This window comes from Hevea brasiliensis, chromosome 4 (genome assembly GCF_030052815.1).
Source record: "Hevea brasiliensis isolate MT/VB/25A 57/8 chromosome 4, ASM3005281v1, whole genome shotgun sequence".
Lineage (NCBI taxonomy): Eukaryota > Viridiplantae > Streptophyta > Magnoliopsida > Malpighiales > Euphorbiaceae > Hevea > Hevea brasiliensis.
In genome coordinates this window covers 48,648,914-48,661,010 of record NC_079496.1, presented here as the reverse complement: position 1 = coordinate 48,661,010, position 12,097 = coordinate 48,648,914, and the positions used below count along the sequence as shown (strand labels likewise).

General features: G+C 35.0%; 1 non-coding gene across 1 annotated transcript; it reads right to left on the bottom strand.

Annotated features, from left to right (window-relative positions):
- Nucleotides 1-287: 287 nt before the first annotated feature.
- On the bottom strand, nt 288-394 carry LOC131179691 (small nucleolar RNA R71). The gene has a single exon (XR_009148578.1). It is a non-coding gene; the product is annotated as a small nucleolar RNA R71 (small nucleolar RNA).
- Between the last annotated feature and the right edge of the window lie 11,703 nt (nt 395-12,097).

Genomic DNA, 12,097 nt, shown 5'->3' with positions numbered 1-12,097 from the left:
CATATTTGAGTTAAAACTAGCATGGCTTCAAATGATTCAACAAACCTAGTTTGGAGGTTCACCAACGGGTTCATCCACACTATCACCTCAAGTGCTTTCTTGCCTTTTGTGACACATTCAAGATGAATGGAGTTTCTGATCAAGCCATAAGACTCAGAGCATTCCCATTCTCCCTTCGAGACAGAGCAAGGAAGTGGTTACTTTCTCAACCAGCTGGAACATTCACCACTTGGGAAAACCTCTCACAAGCTTTTCTAGCAAGGCATTTCCCACCTACAAAGACTGTAAGACTGAGGTTTGAGATCAACACCTTCAGACAAAAGGAAGGTGAATCACTCTATGACGCATGGGAAAGATATAAAAACCTGCAGAGGGAATTTCCACACCATGGCATAGAGGATTGGCTACTAGTGCAAAATTTCTATAATGGGTTACTACCCTCTACAAGGAGCACAGTTGATTCAGCTGTAGAAGGTGACCTAATGGAGAAAACAGTGACACAAGCACTTGAACTTCTAGTGAGGGTTCCATATCATAATTATGAGTGCTCAAATGAAAGAGGAAATGCAAGGAGAACGGCAGGGGTCCTAGAAGTGGATGCCTTAAGCATGATAAATGCTCAATTTGATCAGCTCACAAGGAGGATTGATAAAATGCAAGCCAACGCAGTTGGTACAAATAGTCAACATGAGTATAGCTATGGAGGAGGATACATTAGTTCATAATATAACAGCTTCAATGAACCCTCCACAAAATAGATGAACTATGTGAATAATGGAGGAAACTTCAACTAGAGGCAGCCCAACAATCCATATTCAAACACTTACAACCCTGGATGGAGGAACCACTCAAATTTCTCATGGTCAAACTAACAAAATCAGCCAATAAACAAGCAACAGGGGTATAAACCACCAGCACCCCCTAGATTTCAGAACAGAGGCGAAAACTTTGCACAACCACCACCGCCTCCTCAACCTCAACAACCTGAACTGAAGATGACCATGGAATCCATGATGGAAGGTTTCTTAGTAGCTCAACAACAACAGAATGAATTGATTAAACAGTTGTGATAAGTGCATAATTTATTAATTTTACTCCCATCACATTTAGTGTTTCTAGAGTGTTTTTATGCATAATTCAGTTGATTAAAGTATATTTATTATTTAGGCATATTTTTAGATAGTTGTTGAAATAATTGTGTTAAATGGAGAAATTTTTAGCATTTGACCTTTGCTGTATTTTTCAGGTGTTTCTAAAGTTATGGGTCTCCAAATTGAGTGTTGTTTAATCCATTGAAAAGCAAAGATAGGCCACTACAAATGATAAAGAGGGACCAAAGCCCAAATCAATCTCCAAGGATGACAAAATGAGCTATGGATCTATTGCAAAAGCCTAGACTTGATGTGTCACGACTAGTTTTAGAATTTATTTTGTATATGGAGTTCTAGACATCCAAATGAAGCAAGCCCAAGCCTAATTGAACCTTAAGAGCCACCTTTACAACTTCTATGAAGGGTTGGAAGCGAGATGAGGCCGTTTTAATTGTCAAAAATGGCAATGAAGTCGTCATTATGGGTTGGATACTCTGTCAGAACCAGTCTCAGTTTTTAGGCCATAACTTGGGCTGTAGACCTCAGATTTGGGCAAATGAGTATCAGTTGGAAAGCTAAGAAATAGGCTACAACTTTCCTAAAGAAGTCAGAGGCAGATTCTGGAGGAGCAGAAGCATGAAAATTATTAGATTAGAACATTGAATTCAAAATTTTTTCTTATAGAGTCTCATGCATTATGCAAAATTCATTATATACCTAATTGATTTTAATGTTCAATTGTGACACCCCTTACCCGTCTACAGTGTAGCCGAGCAAGATATGCCACTCAGTGTGCCGGAGCATCAATTCATGTTTCAATTACAATTTATCCCTTTTAATTCATTTATTTTCGATTTTTGATAAATCTGAATTTTTTCGCAAATTTTATAGAAAATCTGGCAGAGTGCCGGCTGTAAATTGGAAAAACAGTTCTTCTGAACCTGCTTAAAAACACTTCCCATATAATTTCCAAATTCAAACTCCATTATGCACACATTTCTCAACTCAATCTCAAAATCTCAATACTATTTTCATAAACTTTTCTTTTCTGTTCACATTATCACTGAAAGCACATTTATATTTCTCAACATTTCATTTATCAACATACATTATACAGAAAATTTCAATAACATTAAATTTCATATATTTACATTGTTACATAATTTTAAGAGTTTATAGTTCCAAACCAAAATTAATACAAAATGCAAAATACAAAGTGCTACCCCGAAATCCTAATGTCCTACCATATGCACTGCAGATGTGAGGTGACTCTGGACTCCAGATGCAAATCTGAAGACTCACCTGGTCTGATGTCTGCTGGGCTCACCAGCTAGGTCTCCGGTACCTGTGCGTGGCAAAAGCGACGCGCTAAGCAATTCTGCTTAGTGGTGATAATATAAAATAAAATAAAATAAGTATGCAGAATGTATGTTTACATTTTTTGGTAGACTTAATTTCTAATATTTATAGCAGTATTATTCTATTAAAATTTGTAAGATTCATTATCATTGCCCGAGTAACCCATACTAGTTGACTGGACTAGATAAATAGGTAAACTAGCACTGGGTACTAAGTACCTCAGACCATTACACCATCGGTCACACTGTGTCTCCCAGTGTGCAACAGAACAGCTAATAAGCTGTAATAATTATCGGGGATTAAACCCAAGTGTAACAACTCAATATCATAGCCAAAGGCTATTATGTCACATAATGGCATAGGAAGCCATGAAATACAGAATGGCATGAAGCCATATGCAGTACTGCTAACAGAACCGTATTGGCATGCCAAGCTCTCCAAACCAATATTGTTAGGTATACTAGGGCATATTACACTTTTAAATTTCACAATTTTTGAATTTCAAGTTTGAATGTTACTATTCATTTCATTAGTCAACTAAAATGTTGACTTTTGCATAGACAATAGGTACATTGGTTTTAATACTCCCAAAATACCACATTTTGCATTCAAAATTTGTTGGTATTGGTTGCCAATACCATTTCTAAGCTTAATGTTAATTGGGCAGAATTTTCAGTTTTCATGCTTTGATTTTACTATTCCATTGGTCATTTTTGCAATGGGAGTTTCGTAAAGTGATCAACAAGAAAGTTGTTCCTTATTTTGTCTAGTTGAATATCTTTTTTTGAATCACTCCATTTGGAGTTTTGTAGCTCAAGTTATGGCCCAAAAACCACAACTGGCTAGATTAAAATTTTTCCAGAATTTCTGGACTGACCAAATCTACAGTGTTAGGAATAGTGATTGCAACTCACTTTTTGAATATGTTCTAGCTATAATTTGGGTTAGGTTTCTTCATGAAAGTTGTATATCTATATCTCAGCTTATTCCTGGTAAAATTTCAGGTCAATTGGACCTTTCTACACTGAGTTATAGCCAAATGACCAAATACTGTTCATTTGGTCATTTTGCCTAGGCAGAATGCAGGTCACCCGGATTAGGGCAAACTTTTGGTCAACTTGATTTAGTTTTCTGGGCATGGTTCCTCACCAAAGTTGTGCCATTATGTGTCTAGTTTCATGTCCAATTGGCCTTGCACCAATTGAACCTCCACAATTCAAGTTATTGCTGCCCAAACCTGCTGGACTCATGCCCATTCCTGCAGGTCACCAAGGGCAGCCACACCAAACCCAAATCCCACTACACAATTCACTTCATTTTTTATTCAAACCAAACCAAATGGTCACTAATTAACCATTAAAACCTACTTCCATCATCACATGGTCAAAGTCTCATTTTTCCACCCCAAACCCTAACTCAAACATTACAACCCATGCATTTTCATTTCATTTCATCAATCCACTTAGGAGATACATATTGTGGGTAGCCATACAAGCATGTTAACTCCATAAAAACTCATCACAATCATACCCTACCAAGGCTGCTGAATTTTAAGGGATGGCATATGAATGGTATTCAACAAATTTCCTTTGTAATTTACACTCATTCAAAGTCCTTAACATGAATTTAAAGTGAAATTCATGGTTAGGTCACTAACCTCTAATGGAGTGAAGTCTCCCACGTGCTAGAGTTCTTGTTTTCCTTTTCTATTTGCTCCCAAAAGAATCACTAAGATGCAAGAACACTTTTTTGTGTTGGTAGTATAGGGTTTAGTGGGGTAGAAGTTGGTGAAATCAAGCTTGAAAAAGCTTGTTTATGGTTAGCTATGGAGGAGATTCACAGCAAGGAGAAAATAAGGAAGAAGAAGTTCTGATTTTTTTCATTTTTCCAGCCCATTTGTCTCTTTTAAATAAGTTTATGCCATGTGTCCACATTGGGTTGGTTGGGAGAATCTTAATGACATCATTATGATGTCATAAGTCCATTTTCTTTCATTTTCTCATCTTTTCTTGTCTATTTAATTGCAATTAAATTTTTAACAAAATTTAATCATATTTTATGTTATATATATTATTTATTTAACTAGACAAGTTGGCCAAAAATCATCTTTGAAGACGAAATGACTGAAATGCCCTCCGTTTAGCTTAACGAGACAAAATTGTCTGTACCGATTGAAAAAATTTTCTAAGCATTTCCTTGGAATTCTAATTCCATAAGAACCTCAATGACCCTTCTCTGGAGTTCCAATAATTATTTTATAATTTTTTCCCTGGGTCTAGGGCTCCTAGTTGCGAGAACCGCAACTTCTCACTAGGTTACCCATTGCTGGGGCACCAGCTCATTTAACTTGATTGTATTTTATTTCTAAAATTTTTTCTAAATTTTTCTTATTAATATTTGAGTTAATTATGGTTCCTCACTTTAGTTTAAATATTTTTTCGGATGTTCTAGCTGTCCGGACCGACACTTGTCACCGGAACAGTAAACTGTACGGACTAGCTAAAGTGAGGATGTTACATCAATTGTATATTAAAACCCTTTTAATATGTATTAGGATCTACAATTTTCCATTTAAGATTTTAGAATTAACAAATTAATGCATTAGAACCCTAGATTGATATAAGAATATGTGCACTAACCTTTTGATGCACTGTAGATGTGATTGGTACCTTTGTGAAGCACCTAGGACCCCATATGTTGTCTCTCTAGTTTGTCCATACCAATATCACTGATGGCAGCCCCTTGAACAGCTTCTCAAGCCTTGCAAACCAATTAGAAATTAGAGATTTGCCTTTAGAGAGGTTGTAGATGTATATAGGACACTAGAAACAATTTCTAGCAATTTTAATTCAAGAGAATATGGGCAATTCTCTTTGAATAGATGAGAGAAGAAGAAGAAGAGAGGAAGAAGGCATAGAGATGGTGGCACCTATGAGATAAAAATCAAAATGTTATATTTGTTCTTTTATTCTTTCCCTTTTATAATTAGGTCATCACTTAAAACCCTTGCCACATGTCATCTTCTGATTACATCTTAATTTTAATTGACTTAATCACATTAAGCCAAGTGTCAAAGCTAGGTTTAATCTTGACTTTGATCATCATGCATGATAGGAAGACAAATGACAAGCCATGATGCCATGTGTCACCATCTCATGGTGCCACATGTCACCCTATGGAATGACCAAATCACCCTTGTGTTGTAATTTTGAGTTCTTAACCCAAAATAATTATTTCTCCTCTTCTAATCAATTTATATCAAATATAAATAAATAAATTAATTTTTATTAATTAATTTCTCATAATTAAATTCATATTTAAACACTTTAAATATAAATTTAACTTATATTATACATCCAATAACCTAGATTTGGTTTCAAGCTATGCTAGGGACTTTACAATCTTATTGTGAACTAAACCTATTTAATTAATCAATTAAACTATTTAATTAATCAATTAAATCACAATTAACTTGGTGATTACTTGTGTATGTATGTGACAAACTATGTAACACCCCTATATTCGGTAGTACATTCTACTATTTCGGTGACCGGTGTTTGTCCGAACAGTTAGAATGCCTGGAATTATACTTAAATGTTAGTGAAGAGAAATAAGATAATGAAATAAAATAGAGGAAAATACAAGAAAAATAAAGGAAAAATAAGAGCAATAAAATGTGATTAAGTTAAACGAGCCAAAAACCCTAGGGATGGGTGATTGTACTGGGATGTTGAGGCGAGGACCATTGTGTAACACCCCTCACCCGTCTACAGAACAGCCAAGCAAGGTGTGGTACACGGCGTGCCAGAACACCTAGTCTGTGATTATTTCATTTACTGAACTCAATTTGATTTTAAGAAGTCTTTCATGTAATATTCATATCATGCTGATATTATTTTCATACTTTGATAAAATCAGTGTTTCAAGACTGGTAATAAAAATTTGGCAAGATGCCGTCTATATTTAGGACAAACTGTCCTTCCAAACCTGTTGAAAACAGTTTAATATGATGATATCAAAATCTCAAATATTTCACAGTCTCTATTTCTCAGTAAAGTCAATAGACTTTTACAGTCATTAAACAGTTCCATAATACAGTCCATAATAATTTAAATATATACAGAAAATCTCCATGTTATTTAATATGTACAAAATATTACAAACTTTAGAGCTTTCATAACATTACAAAATACAGGGCTGAATTTCAAATATACAACAAAAGTACAAAATACAAGATATCCTAAGTCCTACCATATATGCAATGCAGTGCAGATGACTCTGGACTCCTATGTAGATCTGATGTCTCACCCGGTCGTAGGTCTGCTGGGCTCCCCAGCTATATCTCCAATACCTATGCGTTACAAAAGCAACGCGCTAATCAATTTTGCTTAGTGGTGCCAAATATAAAGAAATATACACTAAAATAAAGTAAATAAAGTGTTTACAAATTTTTGGTGGTGCTGTATGTCAGTAGACTGGATTTAGGTATTTGAATTTAATAGTACTTGAATTACTGCCCGTGTAGCCTATATACTGACCAGACTGGATAAACGGATATACTGGCACTGGGTACCTAGTACCTCGGGCCGTCACACCATCGGTCACAAAGTGTCTCCCAGTGTGCAAATAGTGTGGCTAAGATTCCACATAGTCAATCTGGCGATAAGCCAAGAATAAATACACAATATGTATAGCCATAGGCTATTAAAGTCACAGTGTGGCATAATAAGCCGTAAAAACACAGTATGGCATGAAGCCATTTACAGAACAGCTGTCAGAATCCTATTGGCATGCCATCCTATCCATACTAGTCAACTAGGCAAACTAGGGCACATTTTAAATTAATTGTTTAATTCTTTAATTTTTGGAGTTCACTAACTATTATATAATTCACAAGTCAATGCATATATTAACCTTTTTAGGTAATATGGATAAGTTGTTTCTAGCATCAATATGTCACAATTTATATCTCAATATGCTACCAATATAGTGCAATTTACCATTTTTTACAAGTTAGCATTCATTGCCAAAATTCTTCAAGCATCATTGTATGCAAAATGTCAAATTTTCAATTTTTGTGTGCTAGATTGGTCTAGCTTAAAGTCCTATTTCCCTTGGTTTTTAGCTTCTGGTCAAAGAAGCAAAATTGTAGCTCTATGTCTTATTGCACGCGGGGCAAAATTTCAGGTCATTCTAAGTTGTATAGACCAAGATATGGTCAATTTACTAAAGCTGGACAGATTGCACCTTTAGTGCAAATTTTGGTCAATTTTAGGTCAGTTTTGGTTCGGCAGTTTTTGTACCCGAACTTGTGCAAGCCATTTGACTTGGTTCTGGCCATTTCTGGGGTTTGGTGTCTCCATAAGAATTGTAGATCTATGTCTAAACTAACCATAGTAAAAATTTCAGATCAATTGGACCTGTTTTGAGTGAGTTATGGTCATCCAAAGGACTACTGTTCATATGGTCAAAAATCTGGGTTGCAAGGTTGCTTATCCAGATTTGGTCATTTTTAAGGTTAGTTTCTAGGCAAAATTTTGGCAACATTTCTACATGAAAGTTGGCCTATTTGGTGTCTAGTTTCACCCTCTATTGACCTCATACCAATTGGGTTCATAGTTTGGCACTTATGGCCTAATTTATGTACTGCCTTCACACACAACCTGCACAAAGCACATACACTTCCAATTTGATATTCCTTCTCCTCCTCATTTCTTCAATATTCAATCAATAAAACTTCCATATATATATTGTACACAATTCCAGCAACAATTTTGGGCAGAATATTCAAGTGCTCAATGCACACAATTCACCATTAATTCAACATTCACTTCCACTAAAATTTAACACATCTCAATGTCAATATTACACATACACTTCAACATAATGATACTTCAATATCACTTACACTTGCTGCCCACAATTTAACCTTAGCATATTTCATTAATAACTACATGTTCACACACAAATTCATGCTATTAGGGGCTGCCAAATATGGCAGTTTGCTCAAGGTATCAAAGTTCCATTTCACACCCTTAATTCAAACACTACATGCATATACTTAGATACAAACCTACTACAACTTTCATTTAAATTAATCAACCTTCATTTCCATTCATTAGAAGTAAAAATAACTCAAGCTCAACAAAGGTTCATGGCTGCCAAAAATGGACAAGTCCATTTCTCACTATTTCTTTCATTTCTCTTCACCAAAATACTCACCTCAACCTAAACACAAGGTTTACTAAAGCAAGGGAGAGGTTTTGGACACTTACACTTGTGAGCTTCCTTCAAACTTCACCAAATCTTTTTTTTCTTGTTGCCAATATCTTCCACAAGGTGAGTAGGCAAGCTTTAATGAAGGAACTAAGTAGAAAGGAGGGCTTGATCAATGGTGCATGGTGATGGAGGGAGTTTGGCCATGGTGGACTTCCATGGAAGTTTAATTCGTCCAAAACTTTAAAGGTTTAAGATGAAGATGATAATGAGTGCAATCTGCTGTCCCAAAGCATATTTTAGTGTCCCAATATTCAAGTTAGTGGAGCACTAAGCTCATTTTAATATTTAATTAGTTAAAGTTTCCTTATTTGCTCATTTTGCACCATTCTTTTACTATTTACATATTGTATCCCATTTTAATTTTTTTCATGACATTTCCTAAGTGCAATATCATTTATTCTTAATGGAAATTGAGGTCAAAAGGCAACAGTAGGTGTCAAATGACCAAAATACCCCACTTCGGGTTATATTCCTGATTTTTCGGTAACACCGATTTTTGTCTATTTCTCGATTTTTCATTTTTCTTTGTACTAATTTAGTAATTTTTCTTTGGTATTTCTTGTCACACCCTACCCCTCTGTAAGGCATAACATGATCCCGTAGTATACCTAATGAATTACCAACTTCGCCTACTGATAACCCATTAAATACACTACAAGCGATTTTCAAAAATTTTTCTTACTTCTTTTATAGTGGTGAGCACTATTTACAGGTGTTAAAAACCTTTTTCAACTGAGGTGAATTAACTAACACATTTAAACTATTAGTAATTTCTGAAAAAAATTTTGACAGAGTGCCCTCCGTAATTTGGATAAAACAGTTCTTCAAAAACCTGTAAAAAGCACTTCAATATTTTTCTCAATCTCAAACTCTAGCATAATTCAACACAAATCCACAATAATTTTTCAAAGACTGAGATACAAGAAATATAATACAATTTTTACAAGTCCAAATAACTCATAATTTATTTTACAACTTTAATGTACAATTTTAATTTACAACTGCTCAAAACCAAGAACACTATATACATACAGTGAACATACATTACAATATAAAATGCAGAATATGGTATACTCAATATACCCGATGATTTCTCGCTGAATGTACTAGCAGCCTAGTCTGCTGCCCTGTCAGTCTGTCTACCTGCGACAGCAATGAAAAGCTATCGCTGAGTAAAATTTACTCAGTGGTGCACAATAACAATTTGAAATGCGATATATAAATCTTTTATTGACAGTTCACAAATCAAATGATTCACAATTCCATTTCACAATTTACAAATTTCACCTAACACAATTTTGATCAAGTAATTGAATAATACCGTTTTGCAAATCAACAACACAATTCGATCAAATAACTGAATAATACCGTTTTGCAAATCAATAACACGATTCGATCAAATAACTGAATAATACCGTTTTGCAAATCAATAACACAATTTGATCAAATAACTGAATAATACAATGTTGCCAATCGATAACATAATTTAGGCCATGACACAATTTTTCCACACATGTCGTGTTGTACACCACGACAAGACACACTCACCCCAATAATCGAAATCAATGAGGGAGGAAGCTAGCTGAATAATGAGTACTCATCCACACTCACCTCAGACTGGAAAGTCAAAGAGGGAGGAACATAATCACACTCACCCCAGACTGATAAGTCAAAGAGGGAGGAATATATCAACAGTGTCATGCCAAATGTGAATCAAAACAATTTCAAATCACAATATTTCATACAAACCATAAATCACATTTTATCTCAAAATTTCCATTTGCAAAGTTGGCAATACAATAAGTTCCAAATAATATTCCTAAAACCAAAGCAATCAAAACTTATTCATAACTCATTTCTCTACATAAATTTGCTAGTAAAAGCAGTGAATATAAAAGTATTGTGCACAGACACAATTTAAAACTATAATGTTGAATTAAATTTTTAAGTAGAAAATGAGAAGTCAAACTTATTGTGCACACACACAATTTAAAATAATAACATAGAAATAATCATAATTTATTTCAATTGAAAAATTCAAAAGAAATTCTTATTATGCACAAACCTCTGATGACTGTCTCTTGGCTCTGACTCAGTGTTTCCTTCCCCTCCCTGAGTCTTTGCTAACTGAGAAACACAATTTGAAGTGTTTCAGTACTCATTTAAACAGTCTCTAACGATAATGCTTGATAATTAATTCACTGAATTCATTTATTCGCTTAGTCAACCTACTATGTCGACCCTTGGTACATTCTAGGTAATTTAGGTTTTAATGTCATTAATATGTCACATTCGATAGTCTTTTAGGGTTGGTACATATTACCAAATTCATTTCTGTGTATACTGCATTTTCTTGCGATTTGTTGGATTCCGGGATACTAGTTTGACCTAGCCGGACGACCTAGTTCCCTCGGTTTTCGGGTTTCGGTCAAAACTACAAACTTGTAGATCTATGTCTTATTGCACGCGGGGAAAAATTTCAGGTCATTCTGAGTTATGTAGACCAAGTTATGGTCATTTTACTATTGCTGGTAAAATTGCACCAAAATTGGTCACTTTAGGTCACTTTAGGTCATTTTAGGTTCGGCCAGTTTTTGGACCCGAACTTGTGCAAGCTGTTTGACTTACTTATGGTCATTTCTGGGCTTTGGTGTCTTCATAAGACTTGTAGATATGGGTCTTAACTATTCATGGTTAAAATTTCAGTTCAATTGGACCTGTTTTGAGTGCGTTATGGCCTAAAAACTAACTGCTGCCCAAAGGGTCAATTTTCAGGCCTCATTTGCACTTAATCCGGATTTGGTCATTTTTCAAGCTACCTTGCAAGCAGAATTTTGGCAAGCTTCCTTCATGAAAGTTGGCACATTTTGTGCCTAGTTTCACCTCCAATTGGTCTCATACCAATTGGAGCCACACACTTAAAGTTATAGGCCTAAAACACAAACTGCCTTATTGCAATTCTTGCATACATATCAAACATCACTTTTAACACTCACCAAACTTAACATTCAAACTAATTCTGGTTGTACCATGACCTAAACATAATTCAAAACACATTATAGGTCATTTTGGCAGCTTACAATTACATTCAATGTGCACCAAGAAGTGCAGAATTTGCCCAACTCAATTTACAACAATTTAACTCCATAACCAAGCTCATTCACATGTCCAACCTTCACACCACTATACATACATTCAAACTGCCATAACAACCAACACATTTTAGCATCATTGTTCCATAAACCAAGCATGAATTCCAGCATTCTTCAAGGGTTAGCCAACTGCCACAATGGTACACTTACATTCTATTACTTTCCAAGCTTTAAATTTCATTTTACAATTTCCTACACAATATACATTTAATCAAT